The 25,298-nt window shown below is 41.7% G+C and overlaps 3 long non-coding RNA genes across 3 annotated transcripts in view; 2 read left to right on the top strand and 1 right to left on the bottom strand.

The window, feature by feature from the left end:
- Positions 1-814: 814 nt before the first annotated feature.
- Positions 815-5,897, top strand: LOC118585894. The gene is made up of 3 exons (XR_004945251.1): positions 815-952; positions 1,988-2,227; positions 5,596-5,897. It is a non-coding gene; the product is annotated as an uncharacterized LOC118585894 (long non-coding RNA).
- On the bottom strand, positions 1,236-10,697 carry LOC118585893. Its single transcript, XR_004945250.1, has 4 exons — positions 10,554-10,697; positions 8,697-8,823; positions 7,495-7,656; positions 1,236-2,778 (listed from the first exon to the last, which is right to left on the bottom strand). It is a non-coding gene; the product is annotated as an uncharacterized LOC118585893 (long non-coding RNA).
- The window catches only part of LOC118585892, a 31,090-nt gene continuing 15,380 nt past the window's right edge, over positions 9,589-25,298 (top strand). The window contains exons 1-2 of the long non-coding RNA XR_004945249.1: positions 9,589-9,996; positions 11,042-11,181. This is a non-coding gene — a long non-coding RNA (uncharacterized LOC118585892). The remainder of the gene's footprint in view (positions 9,997-11,041; positions 11,182-25,298) is intronic.

Genomic DNA, 25,298 nt, shown 5'->3' with positions numbered 1-25,298 from the left:
AAAACAAGGAGGGCTGCAAGGGCTTTGCATGTGCGGCAGCTCTCTGGCTGTCCACTGCTGGGTCTTCTTGTCCTTCGGGTAGGAGGCTAAGAAGGGACCCGCCCGCTGCTGGAGTTTGGCCCCGAGAGGTTTCTGTCCCGTCCCTCACCCTACCATCAACATGTTCAAAACCATTTGTTTTGAAAGAGAATATGTATTTGCTTTGGTCAGACATATGCTACTGCCATTATTTTACAGCTCACAAGAGTAGTTTTGTTGGTTTTTCAGGCAGGTTCTCACTACATAGCCCAAGCTATCATTGTAACCCCCCACATCTGCCTCATCAATGTGGAGGTTACAATCACACATCGCCACACTGGCTTACAATACTAATTTAGGTGGTAGTTTTATTGGGGCATTAGAGAGGGAGGGATTCTGACCTTTCCTCCCTCGTTCCTTAGAATACACAAAACTCAGAGGGCAGAAAGCTCTCTAGTTTTCAGAGTGAGATACTATAGATACGTCTGTACACGAGAAGAATTCATAAATATTGGTTCATGAAAAGAAAGAAGAAAGCATGTTTTCTGAATCAAAATAACAGCAAAAATTTTACTTTATAGCTGTTGGTATCATTCCACATTGCTTGATGGCTGGGGTTGAGGAAGATCTTTCTAGAGCAGATTGAAGGGAGAAGTAAATTCTGCCTCCATGGAGAAAATTTCAGTATAGGTTGACTGAGGATGATGTCTGAAGGATGAGCCCACAGCAGAAATGGACTTTCTCCCTCCGCACATTGAACTTCTTTCTTACCTCTCCTTCCCTTCCCCATACTTTCTTCCACAGGGTGGCTCTCCAGAGAAGATGTCAATCTAAGGGGGCAACTCTGTGTCAGACTTAGATGCTGGTCTTTGCTTATGGTACCCAGTCTGCATCTCACACTGATTCATCCAGGGCTGCCTAAGAAATGGTCCAGGTAAATATTTGTCCTTGTCTGAATTTAATTCTGTTAGCCATGTCAAACAGTTAAAGGGCAGAACCACATAAGAGCTATAAACAAATCCACAAGGAAAGAGGAAAAGGTGCCAGACCAGCAAGATGGCCGAGTGGGTACAGGTTCTTCCTGCCAAACCTGAAGACCTGGCTTTTATCCCCAGGACCCACACAGTGGGAGGAGAGAACTGACTCCTGTAAATTGTCCTCTGATTTCCACATGCATGCCATGATACGTGTATATGTGTGCAACACACATACACACAAAAAAATTAAAATAAGAAAAAAAGTCCCCACTGTTTACTGAGTCCATGTGAGGAAGATGTTCACATTGTCTTACCCTACAGAAAATTAACAATAATTAGTCTTGAGATAAATTGAATTCAGTGTCCTGGTTAATTGAGTACTGTGTGCTAGCCTCTCTAATACTCACTGAATACAAAGAGCTCTCTTGCCTGTGGAAAAGCCGTAGACCTGATTAGTGACAACCTCTGAATTAGGAGGTTTTAGACGATCCAGGTGTGTGGGCAGTGCTGCTTTCTAAGGTAACAGACCTCCAGTGAGAGCCCTGTTCACTGGCAAAGCATCAAGTTTTAATGATAAATAAGACACCAGCCCTGCCAGCCACAGGGTCCCAGTCTAGCCAAGGAGAGAGACATATACAAGAGAAATCACAGCACAATTTTATGGAAAGGAACTAAAAAGGTTCTTTGTGAAACAGTTTCTACATTGAAGAATCTTGGTAACACAGTTACATAGTAACACAGATAGGTTTAGCAGACTCGAGGTTTTTTTTGTTTTGTGTGTGTGTGTGTGTGTGTGTGTGTGTGTGTGTGTGTGTGTGTGACTGAGAATAAGAGAAGGTAACAGAGAGGGTAAATGTGACCAAAGTACCTTATGTGGAACTTGTGTGGAACTTGTACAGAGGCAGCCATTATGTACAATTAACACATGGTAATCAAGTCTTTGAAATAATGTTAACTATCTTCTTTCTCATTATTGCGGTTTCCTATTTCAGTGTCCTCATGTCAGACACTGGGATCAAAATGAAGCCCACCCAGATTCCATTTTACACATCTCAATACTAGCAAATGCCAGTTTGTATTCTGGGTGAAATGCGATGTCTGCGTTAGACACCATCATTTGGCCTACTTCCTAACGATCACATGTGCTGACCACGAGGGCTCTAACAGCTGAAAGATGGTGGCTTTCTGTTCCCTGTCCTCATTTTCATCTCAGATGCTTGGCTCTTTCAGAAGTAAGTGCCAAGTGACGTGAAACTTTTCTTCTGTATCGTTACAGAAGGTCTTGTATTTCAGCAAAGTGTGCTTTAGTGAGTTCTGTTCTGCATGGGGGTCCATGCTCAGCACTGTTGCCGTTTGGGGCTGGATCACTCTTCCTTTCTGGAAAGCTCTCCTGTGCTTTATAGGATTGGGGTCCGTATCTTCGGTTTCAGCCTACTCGGTCAGAGCAACCCTACAGGTGTGGCAACCAAAAATATCTCCACACACTGTCAAATACTTCTGGAGTAAAATCATCCCCAGTGGATCACAGCTTTAAGCTAATGACATCATGCAATGTGACTAAGATGTGGGCTTCTGATGGAGGTGCAGCTTGAGCCTGCCATGCTCTTTAACGTACGCGACGCATACTGGGTGCCGAGTCTGAGAAGAATCACAGTGGGTAAGTTACATCAGCTTGATGTAACTTGTAGCTTGTGGAGGTCAGAGAACTGAAGAGCACCAGGTCTCTCCTTCTCTCCTGGGACCAGACTCAGGTGGAACTCAGTGCTCCGCGTTTCCTACACGTCTGTAATAAATGTACAAAATTAGGTAGTATGTATTCTCAAAATCCCTCCAAGCAGTACAAAGTCTTTATAATTTTCTTTAAACTTTTTTTTTTCAAAAAACTGATTTTTCTATAGAGGATAGATTAGAAGGTGTTGCTTTCTTTTGCTAGTGTGGTATTTAATTATCTTCATGTTTCATTTCTTTCTCTGCATCTTTCATAAACCACCACTTGTGCTTGAGTTTCAGGGATATTAAGAGCACCTGCCTGTATGCAGAGAACTTGTATTGTTTGAGCAGCTGTTCACACTTGGAACAGTTTTTAAGCCTGTTCAGTTTTAAAAGAACAATTGTTGACAAAATAGATCTCACTATTGTGTAACTGAAGCAACTCCTCACTGCTCATCTTACCACTGTCAGCATATAAACACCCTAAAAAAAATAAAAAGTAACTAGTCCAGATCCTATGACATAGGGGTTTTTAACCAGTGGGTCATAACCCCTTTGGAGATCAAGTGATCCTTTCACAGAGGTCACCTAAGACCACTGGAAAACACAGATATTTACATTATGATTCAGAACAGTAGCAAAATTATGGTTATGAAGTAGCAACAAAAATAATTTTTTGGTTGGGGGTCACTACAACATGAGGGAATGTATTAGAGGGTCAGAGCATTGGGAGGGTGGAGAACCACCTCTGTAACACATTATGCTTTCTTTAAAGTGAATACAACTAAGGATTACAGTGAAGATGCATGTAATCCCAGGATTTACAAAGTGTAGACAGAAGGATTGTGAGTTGAGTCCAATCTGGACCACATAGTAAGTGTACACTAGAGTACTTAGGGAGACTCTGTCTCAGACAGAGAGACAGGGAGGTAGATATATAGATAGAATCAGGTATGGCAAGATACAGTTTATAGCACTAATATTACCTTTGAGCTGACAGGGTACTGTGCAACTTACCACACATTAATAAAATAACTACTTTCCAGGAATATCTCATTGCTCTGGCATTTATCTAGACCTGCGTGCATGCAAAGCAGTTCAGTGAAGCTATAGTATGAGTCTGTGTTGTTTTGCTTTCCTGTGTTTGCTAGTAAAGGAGCTTTAGGGAGATACATAGTTACTTTTATTTTTAGTATTTATCAGAGTTCTATTATGAAAAAATTTTATTTTTCAACTCTGGCACTGTTTCTGTATACTTATAGGTGTATATAAGTGTAATTTTATTTCAACTTACCCTTCATTGAGTGGTTACTAAATAAAAGGAGCCATGCAAAGCACTTTTCATACATCATGTATTTAGTGTAAGAACCTCATGAAAAGTTACATAGTGAGAGGCTTGAAGGATGGCTCGGCAGTTAAGAGGATCCTTGCTACTTCTGGAGGACCTGAGTTAGGCTCTCAGACAGATCAGACAGGTCATAACTACCTGCAACTCTAGCCCCAGGGGACCAAACCCCCTTTTCTGGTCTCTTTAAGCACCTACCTACACACACACACACACACACACACACACACACACACACACACACACGCACGCACAGACGTTACATAGTGTTTTGATCTGAATCCAGGCTGGCTTTTCATCCATCATGCTTTTGTTATTTTTTTCTTTCATTTTCCCTTTTCGAGTCAAAGCCTCCCCACGTAGCTTTGGCTGGCCTTGAGCTCACAGACCATCTCTTCTGAAAACCAAGCACTGGAATTAAGGGCCTGCATTGCCTGGCCTGGCTTCCTGTTCTTGCTGCTAATGATAGCATGTGGCTCTGTTCAGCATTGTGTTTAACACTAAGAGAAAGGTATGTTTGTTGCCTAAGCTCTTTGCTGCTTGAAAGATTCAGCTCAGATATTTTGATGTTGTATCCAGAAGACAATGCATGAGTTTGTATTTGTTTGAAACAAAATCTAATGATATTTCTTAATCTAGTCTGGTGAGAAGGGCAAATGAAAATTTCTCTGATTTCCAAAACTTAAAAGGGAACCCCCCTCAACCTGTGTTTCACCTCTAAATTAGAGAGAAAAGGCTGGGAAGAGGGTTCAGCTAGTAAAGTGTTGCTACACAAGCATATGGATCTGATTTTAGATACCCAGCACCCATATAAAAATCCAGATGCAGTGATGTGTACTTGTAACCCCAGTTCTGGGAAGGGAGAGACTGGAGTTCACTAGAGTTCAATGGCCAACCAACCTAGCCAAACTGATGAGCTCCATCCAGGTCCAGGGAAAAACACTGCTTCAAAAATGATTGAGGAAGACACCCAACATTGACCTCTGCCCTCCATATACGCACATGTACATGCACACATAAACACACACATATATCACACACACAACAAATAAAGAGACAGATACGTATTACAGCATTGTTGAAATAATAATCATGATTCTAAACTTATCACATTTTAAGTAGTTGAACGAGTTTACTCCAGTTTTGGTTCTATAACTTATGAAACATATGGCTAAATCAGATATAATTGAGAATTTGAAAAGGGGACTATTTGAAAACAGCCTACTAGTATAGTGAAAACTGTCTTGAGATAATTTCCCACACATTTTACACTGTAATGATTATGGGGTGTTCCCAGGCAGGACCAACTTGTTTTCCTCCGTTGCTGGGGCTTGTATTACAATTTGCTCATTTTGGGAGCTAATTTATGTAAAAATATTTACATGTGAGTGTGAGAAAGAAGGGAAGTAAATCACAGTCTAGGAAAAACATGCTCTATAAATACTCAGACTTGAAAACCAGAAGTTTGTAGTGAATTTACTTGAGGTGCTTGGGGAAGGTGACTAAGGTGATCTTAGTATTATTTTCATTGTTCCCGTCTTGCAGGTGAGGAAAACGAAGCAGAGAGAACTGAGAGAGCTCTCCCAAGACTGAGGCTGGGAAATGCCTGGGGGGTCTTGAACTCCAGCACTAGTCCTTCCTGCTGCCTAAATCAGAAAAGTCAAAAGATTCCCGGGGGAGTTTACACGCAAAGGACACTTTATGTTGCAGCCAAAGCTTCAAATGTTATGATTTCTGCTAGACATCGGGATAGAAGGTGATCTGTAAGTTGAAGGTGGCGATTTCTCTGCCAGGTATTCCTCCCAGCAGTCTGTTAACGGATTCCTAATAGGTTTATAATAAAAAACAAACAAACAAACCCAGAGTCAGATATTGGGGTGAATGTTGAAAGATCAGAGGAAACAAAGGAACAAGCCTCAGCCATGTCTCACCTCGCCAACTCCACAAATCCTCTGACTGAATGTCCCTGAGTCCTCAACCAAAAGGGGTCCAGCAAAAAAGAGCTTCAGCTGAAAAGCCTAGTTCCTGTCTCCTCACACCTCATATACCGTTCTCCGCCCAGCCATATTCCTTCCTTCCTAGTGCTGTGATTAAAGGTGTGTGACTCCACCACTGCCCGGCTCTGTTTCTCTCCTAGACTGAGTCAATCTCATGTAGTCCCCTATGGCTTTGAACTCACAGAGATCCAGACAGATATCGGCCTCCCGAGTGCTAGGATTGAAGGTATGTGCCACCACTGCCTGGCATCTATGTTTAATTTAGTGGCTTATTCTGTTCTCTGATCTTCAGGCCAATTTTATTAGGGTACACAATATATCACTACAGCAGCCTAGCACATTTCTCTGTGGCCAAGATGAGTGCTGCTAAGTGTCTGTTTTGGAAGGAAAGGGTATGAGGGTTTCTTTGGGAACACATCCTGATACTAACCTAAAAGTGAAAAAGGTAATTTTTCCTGTAGACGAATATCTTTCAAAAATGACCACTCTACATAACAGCTAATTCACCAATATTCTTTGGAGCCTGGTCACAAACCCACTACATTTTCAGACATGCATCATTTGTTTTTACATCACTGGCTAGAGATGACCTCTTCTGGTCCCATTATGGCTCTGCTAGAGAGATGGTCTCTGAGGTTTTAAGCAGATCTCAGTTATTGAAACCTCAAGCCTTGGTTCCCTTAGGAACCTGAGAGCAGGGAGTGGGGAAATCTGGGGCCAAACTGCCCTGCGGTTGAACTGGAGCTTTGAGGTGTATTAGTTGCACGAACACAATCACTCAATTGTGTTCCTCCATTGACTGCTCTGGAAATGAGAATAATTATGTCCACCCATAGGATTGTTTTGTGGGTTAAGGGAAAACTGTGTATATTGGTTAACATCAGATAAGTTGTATTCTTTTCCTGTATTTTATGCCTGTAACTGAACACTCTGAGTTACAGCCATGTAAGTGGAGGGAGAAAATGGACTGCATTGATTTTCTTGAACAGAATCTTATACGGCCCAGGCTGGCATCCGACGTGGCGCTGAGGATGACCTGCAGCTCCTGAACTCCCGCCTTGACTTCCCAAATGCTGGAAATTTCGGACGTGTACCGCCACACCAATTTTAACAGGTTCTGGGGGTCTGCCTGAGAGGGTCTCCATCTAGGCACCCACTCTACAAACTGAGCTACATCTCCAGCCACTAGTTATACATTTTAAAACTTACCTCCCATGTCTAAAATACTAAGGGTCAAACACTGTTCTTTGGAAATGATACCTGCATCTCTCTGTCCCACTTCTCTTGATGTTACTTTGCTTCTCAAAAATGTTCTTTTCATTGGCAGTCCTAAATTTACTTCTTACCAGTTTCCAGTCTAGCATTAAAAACAAAACAAACAAACAAACAAACAAACAAACAAACAAAACAGCTATCCTCAGACATATCTATAAAAGTCATTGCTTACTTTGATTGGGAACAAATTTTACATGCTGATCCCTGAGACAGCAGTAAGTCCAGGGTAGTTCCACAGTTTCATTGTTCAAGCCTAGCTCATATATACCCATCCACGAACTCAGGCATGGTTTCTTCAAAGCCTCAAGACAGAGGGTACAGGGAGCATGGTTTCCTAGACAACAATGTAAACATTACCTGAAACAAACACTAGAATTCAATTAGATGAGTTTGTTACATTCTAAGACTATAGTAGTGGCAGACAGGAGTTTGACTCTTCTCTAATAATCATCATTTTCTCAACACACATCAAATTATTTGTGATGTTGATGTTACAGGGTAATAAGCCTCATCCAAGTCTGTAATTGGCCATACCTGATTAAGATTCCCCAAAGGGAGGTTAGCCATTTAGCATCTTTAGTTGCAAGAAATATGTAAGTGTTTTTGAAACAGTCTTGCCTAACACACAGAATGAGTAAAGTAGCCCATAGACTCAAAGGCATCACTAAAAAAAAAAAAAAAAAAAAAAAGCTTCAGGGAGCTTAGAAAACAGCACAGTTTCTGAGGACTTGAGCCCATGGATCCTGTGGCTAGGTCAGCTCAGGGCACTTCCATTCAAGATTCAAATTGCCAAAAGGTGGATGAAACCACAATGATGCAAAGGTCCAACCCTGTGATTTAGAAAATAGTCTCTTATTTAAAAAAAAAATCACAAATTAGAGTTAAGAGGATGCTCTGGGGAGGGGGTGGTACAAAACCAGAACAAACCACAGTAATCTGAGGCCATGCTAAGATGCCAAGATTATTGCTCAAGAATGTGAATTTAGAGTCCAGGAACAGTATGAGTGACTTCTAGCTTGGAGGTCGTGTAGCTAGAGATTAGAGCCATAGCAGAGAAGTAGAAGAAACAGCAGTGATGGAATGAAAAAGCTAAGAGATGCTTACAGTGGGGTCACCGTCTGTGATGATCTTGTTAATGTGTAAACATCACAGAGTGGACTTACTTCCACAAACTTAGATATATAGGTCAGTGATACCTCAATACATGGGGAAATCATTTCACTTGGCTTCTTAGACTGTCAAGAGATAGGCCAAGCAAAAGATCCATGAGGTGAGTAAAGCTGCTGCTGATGTATAAAACTCTTCATGTAAGTAGAAGTACATGCTAAAGTAATAATAAAGTTGAGTAGATCTGAAGGCTAGGAGATCACTCACTGGTTAAGAGCTCTGACAGATCTTGTAGCAGACTTGATTTCAGTTCCCAGCACTGGCATCAGGTGGGTCACAACTGCCTAGCAGTGCAGTTCTGGGGCATCTGATGCCCTCTGGTCTCTGAGGGTACCTGTACATACATGATGCACATAAAATCCAGTAAGCAAACATACACATAAACAAACAAACAAATAAATAATCTTTAAAAAATATAGCAGATCCATAATTCAGTAACATGGTCAAATATTATTATTGTTAAGTGCATAATTGTATTGCTGTGCTTTTACATGACTGACAGTGTAGTATGTTTGTTTATAGTATCAGCACAGATGCCTGAGTAATGCATCCATCACAGCATGAAGTAACTGTGGCTGTGACAGAAGCCAGTTTTTCAGCTCTTCTTACAAGACCACCACTACACATGCAGTCTATCGTTGAACAAAGCATTTGGTGGAAAAATGTGGTTTTCTTGTTACTACTTTGTTCTAGAACATTGGACTATACAATTAGTGGAATTAAAATCTTCTCAGACACCAAATAATACTGAAAAATCAGGTAATCACAGGTAGTGGGACAAAAAAACATTTTCCAATTCTGCATTTGGTAAGGTGAAATGGCTTAGGACATAAAGGCTAAGGTTGACCTGCTGTCAACCTGATGACCTGAGTTTTATCCCTGCAACCCACATAGTAGAAGGAGAGAGTTGAACTGACTCCCATGGTTGTCCTCTGACCTACACCTACACACATACACAAGGTGCTGAGCACTTACTAGGTATCAGACACTATTTTAAGCATTCACATATGTTCACTTAGTCCCTACAAATTTCCTACAATGTGGGTAGAACTATTAGTCCCATCTTACACACAAAGGAAGTAAGAGAGAGTGACCAAGAAGCCAGGATTCAGATTCTCTAATTAACACCAAAGCCTAAGTCTTGAATGTACAACTTTTCTTTTTTTGCACAAACTTCAGTGATGAAATTGCTTCCAAGACTTCTAAGTTTTAAAATGGTTCAAACCTTTATTTAATTCCTCTAAATCAAAACAAAACAAAAACCTCCTTTTCAGATCCTGTTCAAATCTAGAGTTACTCTGTTATTTCCATTGGCAGAAGTCTCATCTGAGCATTGTCAGAGACCCACAAATACGAGTGACCGTCTGCTGAGCAATTGCAACACAAGAATAATGGATAAGAATTGTGTTTTCACTCTCTCACCGATGGAGGCAGCTAGTCCACACAACTCGTATTCCCCCTCTGATGATGTACTATTGTGAAACAAAGCACTTAGACTACATGCACAGTGAGTATGAAATGTGCTTGTGTGATAAGTTCAGTCACTGAGTGATGAAAACACCATGAAGGAATCACTTTGCAATCATCGCATCTACAGGGGTTAACCTTTGAGAAACAGATGGAAAAAGGACACTAGTTTCTTGTGAGAGAGTTTCTGTCAGAGATGGTTTCACGTGACTTATCATTGCTCGGCCATTCCTTCCTTCCTTCCTTCCTCCCTCCCTCCCTCCCTCCCTTTCTCCCTCCCTCCCTCCCTCCTTCCCTCCCTCCCTCCCTCCTTCCCTCCCTCCCTCCCTCTTTCCTCCCTCCCTCCCTCCCTCTTTCCTCCCTCCCTCCCTCCCTCCTTCCCTCCCTCCCTCCCTCCCTCTTTCCTCCCTCCTTCCCTCCCTCCCTCCCTCCCTCTTTCCTTCCTCCCTCCCTCCCTCTTTCCCTCCCTCCCTCCCTCCCTCTTTCCCTTCCTCCCTCCCTCCTTCCTCCCTCCCTCCCTTCCTTCCTTTTCCTCCTCCTTTTTCCCCCCTGAAAAACAGTTCAGTCCAAGAACTGTCCTTTAATCCTTAATCCTACCAAGGAGTGGTTCCATCAAGTGCTTCAAAAGTACTCAGTGTGAGAGAGCATTGAAGGTCCCCTGCTGGTGACTGAAGTGCCAGGACCAGGCTCCTTGCCCCCCGCTGGACACTGCACTCCTCTGCCCAGTCACCGTGGGCAGAAATACAGGCTGCAGGGTGAGCAGATGCCAAGAACCTGTCTCTTTCCACCTCCCTTCTCCCTTTTCACTGTGCTACTGAGAGACAGAAGAGCGTGGGGGATGGGTAGGGGGTAAGGGGTAGGGGTAAAGAGAGCGCCTTCAGTCAAACGAGGAATGTATTAGTTCCCTAGCTAAAGAAAGAAAAACACATAGTGAGTTTTTAATTCAAACGATTTGAAATCCTTCTCTTTTTACATCAAACTCTGGCCGCATTGTTTGGAATCCCCAGTGCTAGATTACAGTTAACTCTTGCGTTAACTTCCTGTGGCAAACGTGTCCCTTTGCTGAGGATGATTGTTTCTTCCAGCATGTTAACAGAAGGGCAATGTCTAACCCTAGAGATGAAGATTTCAACTTGATAATGATTTGTTGACAGTTACTCATTTCTTAATCCAGTCATGATGAGACAAGGAACTGCATAAGTCAAAGACCACATGAATTATCAATGTAAGTATCAAGAGGGTGTGGAGGAAACTGGTTCCAATTTCTTTTCCTGCAACTGTTGTATTGTTTTGCCTTTTAAAACAATTGTCAGAAGCATATTAAACCCTGATACAACTGTGCTAACGACCCAACACTGATCTGCTGGCACAGGTGTGACTCCCTCACTCTCAAAGGACTCGCTCTCCCCACCAGGCTGTCCTTCCCTCTTTTTCTCCGGCTATTATTTCATGTCCTGGTGTCAAGCTCAGTCTATTGGAAGTTTCTGTGTCCTCTGTAATTTAGGTTTTAAGCAACATATGATTTACTCCGTTATTTAAAAACAAATGTAGCTGTCTTCACTGACTGGGAGGCTGCCTGCCTTCCCTAGGCTCCTGTAGGCAGTGGAAAACACAGAAATCCAAGCAACTGGGCATTTTACAAACACTCCTTAAAACGGGAGATCTCACAACTGGTTAAAACTAAAATTTGTTTTTGTCCTGAATATCCTTGCTGGGTCCATTATTCGTTAAAAGGGGGCCACAGCCCATTTGCAAGGGCTCTGAATGCGCCCCATTCATTCTGTGCTTGGAAAAGTCTTTTCAGCCACCAAGACAAACAATAGCTACACCCTAATTTCTTTGGCGTGGATATCAGCAGAGGAAAAGCCAAGGGACCATTATAAAAACTCTAGTACTTTCTCTTGGTGATTATGTAATTCAGTATTCATTGGTCATATTTATTTAAATAAGTCCATTTTTGAAAAGGTTGTAAAAATGGTTCATAATGCCATAGTATCTTGTTTCATGCATGGAACAACCTTTTGAAAACAGAGTAGTTCAAAGTAATTTGCTTCTTAATGTTACTAAAGTTTAAAGGCATACTAACTTGTTTTTTCGTTTCCCTTGTTAAATCTGATGAGAATTCGAAACAATTCTTTTGTTTGCCAAAGCCCCCAATCATGTTCCACATGTACCCACAGAGTTCAGTGAAAGGCACAGATAGGGGAAGGTGGGTGGATGGTGCACATAATGTGATTTCTGCCTTGGTGACTAGGGAGACCGTTCTTAAGTACAGAAGTGACTCTTCAACCTTGAGTTCCCATTGCCCACAAAGGTCCACGTTGTGTGTTCTGTGGAGTGCTCTTTCTGGCTTCTGACATCTGCAAACCCTCTCTGTTAGCCTTTTTTTGCCTCCACCTTCCTACACTGACCCTTCTCTAGCTAGCCTGGCCCTTTCTCACATTTTCCTTCTTGGATTTCTCTCCCACCAAATCTTTTCCCCTCATTTAATCTTACCAGCCTTTGCTCTCTTTGAAGTCTTAGTCTCAAGGTCACTTTTTAAGGAATTAACAATTGTATCATCGATTCAGTTATTAGTTTAAACTGTACTGTAATTGGAACTGGGATTGTAGTGGGATCAGTTGCTGAAATCTAAAGCCAGATTGTAAAGAACTTCTAAACTGCCTTCACACGGCTGTGAACAGAAAATGACGCCCACTTCGTGTCTCAAAAGTTTGCAGGGTTGGTTGGGTCTTAAAAGAACACTTTGTCATCTCTGTACTAGTTATTCTTCTGTTGCTGAGAATAAACACTCTCACGAAAGCAACTTAAGGAAGAAAGGGTTCATCTTTGCTTTCAGTTCCAGAGGGAGAGAATCTTTACCAAAGAACCGCAAGAAATTGCCTGCTCTGACATTTTATAGCCTCTGCTAATTCATTATTGAAAATATCAGCTGCTAGACTTTGCCTTCTATTGTCATTTATTGGTGAATGATAGGAAATACAATTTTAATTAAAATTTAAGGTTTCTTAAATTATTGAGTCATGGAAAGCATAAGGGATTAAGGGAAGGGTCCAGAAAGGTTTAATTTAAAATTCTTACTTAGTCACTTATTATGAGTGTGGATAAGGACAGGATGGAATAAAGGCATGTTAATAGACTAAGGGAATAGCTGGGAATATAATATGTAGCTTGAGTTTTACATTAATCTTCATTATACATTGATTGAGTTATACATAATATTCATTATACGTTGAGTTTTACATTAATACTTTTTGATGCATCTGACAGTCTCTTGGAAGAAGCCATTGAGAATGGTGCTGGGAGGCGAGCTCCTGATCACCATGAGGCTGTGGCTCAGAGGCCATGTTGCTGCAAACACTTTCTAACCTTTTTGAAGTCCCGAGGTCCTGCAGATGGCCTGGAGTGGGCCACGGAAGCAGATGTCTTTAGCCATCACCATGTACTTAAAGACATAACATTCCATTTTATATTTTAGGGAAATTTTGTCCTAATGATATGAATCTGAACATGACAGATAGTAATAAGAAGTCTAATATATTTTTAAAGAAATAAAAGTTACTGTTTTATAGTCCCTTTGGCTGTTTTGCTTATAAAATCACATCAATTTAATCACCCAGTCAACTATCTCAGTCCATGTTAATCTATATGAATTCTTTTATTTTAAACTTATGATTTGTGTCTGTCCATAATTTGTCTTTTTGTCTTGACATCCATTTGTTTTTATTTCTGTTCTTTATAAAGTAGATCCAGAACTCTGTAATCTCTCCAGCATATCAGCTTTTCATATGCTACTCCTGATGAAGAGGGAATCGCACTCACAGAGCAGCAACTAAACTTCTACTCCTATTTTGTTCCTCGTCCTAGGAACTGGCCATATCTCATGGGACTTTTGCCTTGCCGAGGGACCCGACTATGAGTTTGAGTCCCCTCTTCAGCCTACAAGTTAAGAAACCCAATAACTAGGGCCAGGAAAATGGTTCAGTAGGTAAAGGCACTCACTCCTAAGCCTGACGACCTGAGTTCAATCCCTGGAACCCACATGTTGGAAGTAAAACCAACCCCTACAAGTTGTCCACACTGTGTATGTGTGCATGAATGTGTGTGCATCCACACAAACGATAAATAATTGTTTAAAAAATTAGAAAAAGAGCTGGGTGGAGGTGGTGCACATCTTTAATCCCAGCACTCGGGAGCCAGAGGCAGGTGGATCTCTGTGAGTTTGAGCCTAACCTACTCTACAAAATGAGTTCCAGGACAGGCTCCAAAGCTACACAGAGAAACCCTGTCTCAAAAAAACAAAAACAAAAACAAACAAAACAAACAAACAAACAAACAAAAAAGACAAAGAAAAAGAAACCCAATAACTAAATATTATTTCTTATTCAAAATGGTATTGGTACAAGAATTTAGGACTTCTCTCTCGTGAGAATCTGCCATCCATGGCTTGGAATGTACTGTTCTTTCTCTGTTTCTTTCTCTCTCTCTCTTTCCTCCCACCCTCCTTAAATCTGTGTTGAAATATGTTTTACTACCTTCTGACTTTGCTTCATATGAACTCATCTTGAAGTTCTTTTCTCCGATAAAGTCAAGAATCCCAGCTTCACTTGAGTGGAGACCTCGGTAAAGAGTTCTTCAGGCTGCTGTAATTACAGCTGTTGCTGAAGCTCTGGCTGCTGCTGCTATATTCTTCAGGGACTTGTCTGGGACAGTTTTGGAGCCTCAAGAGCACCTGAAGATAATTGTGTTTTCCAGACATGGCTGAAGAGAATATTGTTCACAGCTAAGAGCTGATAAAAGACTTAAATTTTTTTCTTTAAAGAAGAGAACAGTTCCCATTTATAAATCTGCCAGTAATTATAACCTTACTTTACACTTTAAATTACTTCATTGTTTTCTTTCTGGCCCTATCAATATATACCCAATGCCTATACTTTTACACTAGTTTTCTTTTAACCTACTCCACCACTGGATTCCTTTTTGAATTGTTTTCTCGTAGTTTTGTGTTTTCCAACAATTTCTGTGTGTGTTGCTATGGATATTGCTCTGTGTAAATAAAATTCTGTTTGGCCAGTGGCCAGGCAGGAAGTATTGGCGGGACAAGAGAGAAGAGAATTCTGGGAAGTGAAAGGCTGGAGGGAGGCTACCAGCCACTGCCATGACAAGAAAGAAATAAGGTACTGGTAAGCCACAAGCCATGTGGCAAAATATAGATTGATAGAAATGGGTTAATTTAAGATAGAAGAAGTAGATAACAAGCAGCCTGCCACACCATACAGTTTGTAAACAATGTAAGTTTCTGTGTGTTTACTTGGTTGGTTCTGAGCATCTATGGGCCTGGCGGATGAGAGAGATTTGTCCTGACTGTGGGCCAGGCAGGAAAACTCCAACTACAGTGTATCCATGTGTGTGTGTGTGTGTGTGTGTGTGTGTGTGTGTGTGTGTGTGTGTGTGTGTGTGTGTAGCCCAAAGCATTTCACTTCTAAACCCAGAAGTTAAAGTAGAGAAAACAGCTGTCCCATACTTGATGTCCTTACTAAGCTGAAAACAGTACACTAGGAGCCTGTGCCATTGATAATACTATTATATTGTATTATACTGAGCCAGTCTGTCCTCAGTCGTCCACAATTTGCATGCCCAAATTAAACCTCTGTCAGATTCTGCCTTAAATTTTAATGGTTTATTTAGGCACCTCATGCAAGAAAAACAGGCCCTGCTATTTTTCCATGCTAATTTTAGGATTAGAGAGGACAATCTGCTGTATTCTTATTGTTTGTGTGATTTGAAGTCTCAAATTCCAGATTCCCATGGCATGATGATCCTTTAGGACTCAAGCTCAGAATTTCTCATGCTTCCCTTAGATCAGGCAAGTCAAGACTTTGAATCCATGGGTATGTATGGTCTATATGTGGTTCAGCAGTGATAAAGTTTCAAAAAGGATCTTTGGAGGTCATCAGCTTTTAGTATTAAAAGATCAGAAGGAATTGAGGCAGGGCAATAATACTGGGTCAACTAAGGAGCTTGGGGAAGTAAAGGAGTCCTTCGCCCCGGACTCTGGTTGAAGTAACTGTTGAGAGTCAAGAATCTCACAAAAACTAAAAAAATTTCCTGTGAAGATTGTGTGCGCAGAGACAGTATTTCTCTTTATCGTGTTATTCCATAGAACAATGCCTAAATCCTTTGAATTTAACCATTTGCTTTTCAGTTATTAACCTGTAACTTCTTAGGACAAGATTGTGGATGTTGTTTATAGTCAATATAGGTCTTAATGCACTTGTGAAATAGTATAGTGAGGGGTCTTTTGACCCTTGTGATCTGCAGTTTTATCTTATTAGCCTGAACTCCTAACCAATATAGAAATACCCTTATGATTGCATTTACAGAATAGAAAACAAAAACCAACACAACAAACACTCAGGAAATAAGTTCTGTAGAAAGGCTTCGAAGAATATGACTTTAGAGGCCACATAAGTCTTATGCATGGCTATTATTAAGTCCTTAAGCATGACTTTCTCTCTTGAGAAATCCTGGGTGTGTGCTACCCTTTCCCTTAGGATAGATCTTTCTCTCCATTATGCCCATATTTAGGTCCATGTTAAAACCTTTTCTTAGTAAGCTCCAACTTTGTTCCAAAAAATGTGACTTTATCATATTATTTTGAATAATAAATATAACAGCATTTCAATGAAAATGTATTATGTTAACATATCAAATATAGTACATAGAATAACAGCAAAGAGATATTAAAACTTCAGTGAATGTAGTACATAGAAAGAACAGGTTAAATATAAGGAGACCTGACATTCTTATCTTGGTTCTGCTGATGTTATCTATGTTTAATTCAGACTTTTAAATTCTTTGGGCTTCAGCAAGGACAGAAGTAGAGGTAACACCTAGTCCTTAAGAGTAGGATCCCAGCTGGGCAGTGGTGGCACATGCCTTTAATCCCAGCACTCAGGAGGCAGAGCCAGGTGGATCTCTGTGAGTTCCAGGTCAGCCTGGGCTACCAAGTGAGTTCCAGGAAAGGCGCAAAGCTACACAGGGAAACCCTGTCTCGAGAAAAAAAAAGTAGGATTCCAAACTTTGACACATCTATCCTGTTTCCATGCCCCTAACTAGGGCCTAATCTATTGATTATGATAACTCACAAGTGATGGTGAACCATGTAGTCTTTACCTGACACCTGGAAAAGTCCAGTACTAATGAAAGCAGGCTATTGGAGGAGGGGTCTTGGAGGAGGGTTCCTGGAGGAGGACCAATGGAGGAGGACTCTTGGAGAAGGGCTACTGGAAGAGGGCTCCTGGAGGAGGGTTCATGGAGGAGGGCTACTGGAGGAGGGTTCATGGAGGAGGGCTCCTGGAGGAGGACCAATGGAGGAGGGCTCTTGGAGGAGGGCTCCTGGAGGAGGACCAATGGAGGAGGGCTACTGGAGGAGGACCAATGGAGGAGGACCAATGGAGGAGGGCTACTGGAGGAGGGCTATTGGAGGAGGGCTATTGGAGAAGGGCTACTGGAGGAGGGCCAATGGAGGAGGACCACTAGAGAAGGACCACTGGAGGAGCATTCCTGGAGGAGGGCTCCTGGAGGAGGACCAATGGAGGAGGACCACTGGGGAGGAAGGTTCCTGGAGGAGGGCTAGTAGTGCTGGCTGTAGTTGTCCTCTGTTAGAGAAGTGAAGACTCAGAACCCTTTTCCTCTGTCCCACCCCAGCAGATTCTGCTTTTCCACAACCAGATCAGAGCTGCATGGAAAAACAGGAAGCAGAGCCTGTGTGGCTTGCACTAGAACCTCAGACTCCTTTGCTCAAGCCCCACTGGGAACTTAGTACATTTTTTTATGATCTCAAAGAAAATCACAAAAAATTAATTTACAGCCTAATAGCCATCTAAAAACACAGGTGATTTAAAGCCCTAATGATGCCTTTTGCCATTTTAGAATGACTACTGTTACTAATGTGAGATATAAACATCTATAGAGCAATAGGTCAATCAACCAATAGGTAAATCAAGGATAGATATCATCTGTTGTACATTTTGTAATTCTGGAATCTTGGAATCAGACCATACAATGTCACCCTCATTTCCCACTGCCCTTGCTTTTTATGACAGCAAGCATTAACACCCCAGCTTTGCAATGATGTGTCGTAGCCCAGGAATGTGATGTAGCGTGGTCTAAGGGGAAACTACCACCATATTAGCAGTTTATATGCACCCTTGAGTCCCCTGTTTGCCTTGACATTTTGAAATATGCCATGACACCATTACCCCAAGCAAGCCTACTTTGGCCCCTTGGGGAATGAGTACCCAGTTTGGAAACTTTGGGCATAGACTAATCATGATTCATTATCTGGGGCTGGACGTATTGTTTCTCAGATAAGAATTAAGCCTTGTTGAGGTTCAGAAAATAGTATGATTAAGCCTGTGGTGTTTTGACAGGCTGAGGACAGGAGATTACAAGGTCTTGGAAACAAAGTCTCTCTGACCTTTCCCTAGCCTCCTGTCTCCCCTCCCCAACTCCACTTTTCTTCTTTGAAGCAAGCCATAGACACCAGAATTCTTCCCTAAACTGAGTCATAGACTCCAGAACACCTCAGTGCAGAGTCCTGCCTCCGGCCCTGGAGGAAGGAATTTGACAAGCACAAAAAGCAGAGGTCTGTGAACAGGGTCTTCAGACCCTTTTGTTCCAGCACACTTCGACACCACTGAGAATTCTTCATTGAGCCAGGTGTGCAACCAGACTGTGTCCCCCGGGTCTTTTCCTTCAGAAGCCTCCTGTCGACTAGTTCTACTTAAACAAATGAATTTGTTATGCTTTTTTCTCATTAACCTGTCGCCCATGACCCTTAAGGGTGACCAAACATAGCACCTCTCCACTTTCTTTTACAAAGGGAGGAGGGAAAGCAGAGGTTATTTAGGAAACACAATTCCTGTCTGAGTTGGCACTAAATGCAGTGCTTATTTTCTGAGAAATCTTTACAAACTAGTTTACATCACAGTGCCTATTTATTAAATGAATGGAGAAAAATGATGCCTATGGAGTTTGATGAAGATGGTTCCTTCTATGAACCACAGAGGGGCACACTGGAAAGCATTTGTTGTCTATAAAGGCCTACAGCCTCATAACAACCCAATAACAATTTGTCTTAAAGTAGAAGACCACCAGTGATGGTTGGATGAACAAGCAGATGTCTCAGTGAGGTATATGGTCTCCATACACCATCATGACTGGCACTCCACTGACAATGAAAAGTATTAGTGAGCTGTCAATATAAAGGTTCATGCCTTTAATTTTGGGTTGTCAAGGAAGAAGTTAGTACAATATCTTCCTTAAATATCTGGTAAAAATCAGTGGGAGCCCATTTACAATATTTTGGAAGTATTTTTTCTAGTTTGTAAAGTTACTGATGATCAAATACATTTCCTTGAATAGATCCAGGCCTGGTTCGGTAGCCCCTTTCTTCTCACATGGCTTTTGGCAGATTGCTATTCAGGAGATTGTTTCAGTTGGTCTATATCATCAAATCTGTGATGAAGTTGTTCAGGATAGTCCATCTACACCCTGGCACTCACAGAATCTGTGGCAATAGTCTCTTTTGCATTTCTGATTATACTGATGTCTTCAGGGACCAGCTATTGGGTTTCTTGTTGTCTCTCTTGACTCCTTTGTGTGTGTAAGTCCATTGATGTTCCTGCTCTGGTTTTTGCTGTTTTTCTTTTGCTTCCCTGGGAATTAACTTGTTCTGTTCTTTCGGAAGTGGTTCAGATGACTCAGCTTGTGTCTCTACTTGATGCTGCCATCTTTTCTCTGCGGTGGCCTATTCCCCATCCCACAAACTTTGATAAGGTGAGTTGTCACTGTTATTCAGTATTCTGTTTTAAATACTTCACATTTTTTTTCTTGAGTTTTGTCCCTTGACTCATTTGTTATCTACAAGTGTGTTGCTTATACTTTATTTATTTGGAAATTTTTCAGGTTTTTTTTTTCTTTTTTCTTTTTGATGATTGGTTTATCCATTAATTCCATTGTGCCTGGAAGCCGGCATTTTCTTTTTTAATTTTAATTAATTAATTAATTTTCCATCCTGACTGCAGCCTCTCCTCCTTCCCCTCTTCCCACTTCCTCTCCCCATCGCCCCCTAACCCACCCCTCCTCCATATTTGCTCAGAAAGGGGCAGGCCTCCCACCGGCATCAGCAAAGCATGGTGTATCAAGCTGCCTTAAGACCAAGCACCTCCCCCTGTATTCAGGCTGGGCAGGTCAGGTAGCAGGCATTTTGTGGCTTCTTTTCGTTTAAATTCTACAGGCATATTTGATGACCCAGCATATGATCTGTCTTGATAAAAGTTCCCAATGAGCTTGAGAAGAAGGTATAGTATGTATTCTGACAGATTAATTCATAGATATGAGTATATCCAATAGATTTATTTTGACTAGGCCCTTCTGACTTTCTACCCACTGAACTTGTGCATTTCTGACAAAAAGATGCCAAAATGTTAACTACAGTAATGGATTCCTCTATTTCTCCCCATGGTTCCTTCAAGGTTGGTCTCACATATTAGGCACATACATTCTAAGTATTGTTATTTCTTCTTGGAGAATCAGCTCCTTTATTGTCTGATTCTTGATAGTTTTCTTTGCTTTGAAGTCTAGTATGTCTGAAATTAATAGCTGTTTCTGCTTCTCATCATTGGTTTTAACATGAGTTTGCATGAGGGTAGCACTGAACACAGCCCACCACAAAATCATAAGCTTACTCAAAGCATCTTGATATTTTGGAGCTGGGGACTTGGCTCAGTGGTGGAGCACTTGCCCAGCATGTACAAAGCCATGGGTCTCATCCTCAGCACTGAAAAAAATGGAATTCTAAAAACTTCAACTGTGCAATTCTCGAGCACAAAGTTTGTGGATGACAGTTCTGTGCCATGAACAGGTTAGACCTGCCTGTAAGTCTAAGTCAAAAGTCTCATCTAAATGTCACCTAAATTAGTGCCTGCTGAAGTACAATTCATCTTAAGTCCATATCTTTCCTAATATGAACCTGGAAACATAATAAAGCATGTTATGTGCTTGCAATACAGAGAGTGGGTAGTCTTATTCTGAAAGGGACAGATAGGAAAGAAAAAATGGAGTCTTAAGAATGGCCAAAGCTGATATGGCAAGCAACATATGACATTAAGGGTCAATAATAGTCTTTGGCTTCCTGCTCTTTTCTTTAGGTCCATACTCTGCATTCCAAACCCATGGTTTTCATGATTGGTGTCACATCCCTATGGCTCTATCAGGACTTTTGCAGTGATTTTTTCCCTCACTGCTTTCTCCAAGTAGGCAGGAGCCTCTGCCATGGTACTGTTCATGCTGTGGTTGTCTACCTGGGCTTTATAGTTCTTCTTGGTTGGGTCCCTATGCTTATAGTTCTGCTAACGTCCCATTTTTGAAATCTCAATGATAGTAGTCATGTCCTTATGACTTTTCTGGGCAAAATCCATCTCATAGCCCTATAACCCAAAACTATAAAGCACCTGACAGAAATATCTTTGTCAACAAGGACCAGCGAAGTGTTCCTATCCTTTAAAATTCCTGTGTCCCCTGGAACTGCACTTTGGGCTTATGATGGGAGGTGTAGTCATGATGGTTTCTGATTGTTTTGGGTGTCAGTCTTCCCTTGTCTTTCAATTGCCTTCTGGTTTCTTACCAGGATAAGTTGCTGATAAGTTGCTTGGCTATGCCATTGGTGGTTTCTCCTGACTTGCAATGTTTGGAGTCCGAAAATATTTTTTACTCTGAAAGTTTTACATCCCTTTTCTTACTAATTCCCACCTTAAAGGCATTTCTTTCTTCTCAAATTTATTTTAACTCACCTAGGGAAGCTAACTTTAGCCCTTTGCTTAGAAATTTCATTTCTTACAGACTCTGCCTTCCATAATACACTAGGATACAAACAGCTCAGCCAAGCTTTCTGCTGCAGTCTAACAAGGATGCCCTTCCCTTCTCTTTCTAATAACATATTCCCATTCCTTTCAGAGACTTTATCAGAGTCATCAGACCATAGGTCTGGTCCAGTAATGATGGCACAAACCTGTACAATCTTAGCGCTCAAGCAGCTGAAGCAGAAGGATTACAAGTTTGAGGCCAGGCTGGGTTACATACATAAGGGCCTGTCCTAAAACAACAATGAGGAAAAATAGTCCCTATTTATTCTAACATTCTACAGGTATTCCTTCGGTATTCTCCAAGAAGACTGGAGATTTCCCTATAGGACTCTCATTTCTCTCTCGGCTCTTATTAGAACTTATTTTCAAGCCCTATTCCCAGAAATGTGGGCTTTTTCTAACATGAACCGCCAAACTTCTCCAGCCTCTGCTTTTTACCCTGCTCCAAAGTTGCTCTTGTAATTCTAGGTATTCATTATAGAGGTACCAGTTTCCATCTTTGCTCATTCCATCTGATATCTATCATTGGTTGCTGTGGATATCGCTCTGTGTAAATAAAATGCTGATTGGCCAGTAGCCAGGCAGGAAGTATAGGCAGGACAAGCAGAGAAGAGAATTCTGGGAAATGGAAGGCGGAGGCAGAGATATTGCAAGCCTCTGCCATGAGAAGCGACATGTAAGGTACTGGTAAGCCACGAGCCATGTGGCAACTTATAGACTAACAGAAATGGGTTAATTTAAGATAGAAGAAGTAGATAACAAGAAGCCTGCCACGGCCATACAGTTTGTAAGCAATATAAGTTTCTGTGTGTTTACTTGGTTGGGTCTGAGCATCTGGCGGGTGAGAGAGATTTGTCCTGACTATGGGCCAGGCAGGAAAACTCTAGCTACAATTTGTCTATCTATCTATCTATCTATCTATCTATCTATCTATCTATCTGTCTATGTATGTACTATCTACTATCTACCTAACTAACCTAAACCTAACCCTCACTGTGCATATCTCTACCTTGGTGTTGTGGGGCAGAGACAGGCAGATCCCTGGAACTCACTGGCCAGCCAATCTAACCAGTCAGTCAGTGGGCTGCAGATTCCATGAGAGAGACTATCTCAGAAAAGAAGGTGAAGAGCAGTAAAGAAAGTGACCTTATGTTGACCTTTGATCACACACACGCATACATACTTGCACACATATAATCATGTACAAACATATACACACACCAAAAATAACATAAAAAAATTTAAGGAAATCTGTAAGATTTTTATTTGCAGCAATAACTAACCACATTCAAAGAAACACCATGTGGTATCACTTCTTTGTATAGATAAAATGAGAGCCTTACAAAATTCAAACTTTGTATTCAATATTCAATAAGTAGCTGAGTACTGACTGGCAAGGTACTAGGAAAAATACAGAGTCAATGATGATCTGACTTTTTCCCCCTTTGGTTTTTCCAGACAGTTTCTCTATGTAACACCCCTGGCTGTCCTGGAACTCACTTTGTAGACCAGGCTGGCCTCAAACTCACAGAGATCTGCCTGTCTTTGCCTCCTGAGTGCTGGGATTAAAGGTATATGCCACCATGCCTGGCTGACCTGATTTTTTTTTTTTAATTAAAAATTTTTTTACTCATGGAGATCTTATCTGTTTCCCCTTCCCAGGGCGATCCATGTGTCCCTCTTAGGGTCCTCCTTGTTCCTAGCTTCTCTGGAGCTGTGGGGTGCAGTCTGATTATCCTTTGCTTTACATCTAGGATCCACTTATGAGTGCGTACATACCATGTTTGTCCTTCTGAGTCTGGGTTACCTCTCTCAGGATCATATTTTCTAGTTCATGCAAATTTCATGATGTCATTGTTTTTTCACAGCTGAGTAATACTCCATTGTGTAAATGTACCATATTTTCCTTATCTGTTCTTCAGTTGAGGGGCATCTAGGTTGTTTTCAGGTTCTGGCTATTATTAATAATGCTGCTATGAAAATAGTTGAGCAAGTGTCCTTGTGATATGATTGTGCATCACTCAGGTATGAGGGAGGGTAACAGAGGGGATGAGGGAGGCAATAGAGGGGAGGGGATAAGAGATGAGGACATGAGGGAGCAGGGTAGTCAAGCTGGGGGAGGGGCAGATAGGGAAAGTTGCGAAAGAGATATCTTGATAGAGGGAGACATCATGGAGATAGGGAGAAACCTGGTGCTAGGGAAATTCCCAGGAATCCACAAGGATGACCCCAACTTAGACTACTAGCAATAGTGGAGAGGGTGCCTGGACTGGCCTTCTCCTGTTATCAGATTGGTGAATACCCTAACTGTCATCATAGAGCCTTCATCCAGTAACTGATGGGAGCAGATGCAGAGACCCACAAACAAGCACCAGGCCATGAGCTCCAGAAGTCCAATCAAAGAGAGAGAAGAGAGATTATATGAGCAAGGGAGGGGGGTCAAGATCATAAAGGGGAAATCTACAGAGACAACTGAACCAAGCTCAAAGGAACTCACAAACTGTAGACTGCAGCCGTGGAACCTACATGGGACCAGACTAGGCCCTCTGCATATGGTAGACAGTTGTGTAGCTGGGTCTATTTGAGGGGTCCCTGGCAGTGTGATAAGGATCTATCCCTGGTGCATGAACAGGCTTTCTGGAGCCCATTACCTATGGTGGGATTCCTTGCTCACCCTTGATGCAGCGGGGAGGGGCTTGGTCCTGCCTCAGCTTAATGTACCAGGCTTTGCTGGAGGCCTTTGGAGGAGGGGATGGGAAGTGGGTTGGGGGGATACTGGGGGGTAGCAAAGCAAGAGGAGGGATGAAAGGGGGACCTGTGGCAATTTTTTAGTATTTTACCCCTTCCTCTCCCCAATCTAATTTCTCCCATGCCTCTACTCTTTCTCTCTGACTCATACATTATCACACACACACATATGCACACACACACACACAAATACACACACACCTTATTGAATCTATTTAGTGAAGTGCATGCGTGTGTGTGTGTGTGTGTGTGTGTGTGTGTGTGTGTGTGTGTGCGCGCTTGCGCATGTTTAGGGTTGACTGCTTGGGGTTGGGTAACCTATCAGGGTGCTTGTCCTTGAAGAAAACTCATTCTTCTTCTCTCAGTGGTCACTGATTGCTCGTATCGCTTCAGTTAGGGGTAGAACTTTGTGAGTGTTCCATATTGATATGTCTAACTGTGTGGTCTTGATGAGGGTCTTATTTACTCACAACTATATTGTTGAAATTTTATGGGTACAGCATCTCTGCCATGTCTAGAAGACACAGCATCCCAGCATTCCATACACACCCGTATTTCTTGTTGATCCTCATCTAGTTCCTCATAACCACTTTTTAAAGAAGGTATTTGAAAATGTATTTTCATTGAGTATGTATGAGTGTTTTGTTTGCATGTATGTATATGC

This window comes from Onychomys torridus, chromosome 6 (assembly GCF_903995425.1).
Source record: "Onychomys torridus chromosome 6, mOncTor1.1, whole genome shotgun sequence".
Taxonomy (NCBI): Eukaryota; Metazoa; Chordata; class Mammalia; order Rodentia; family Cricetidae; genus Onychomys; species Onychomys torridus.
Note: the sequence above shows the minus strand (reverse complement) of the source record. Positions and strands in the feature narration are given on the sequence as shown.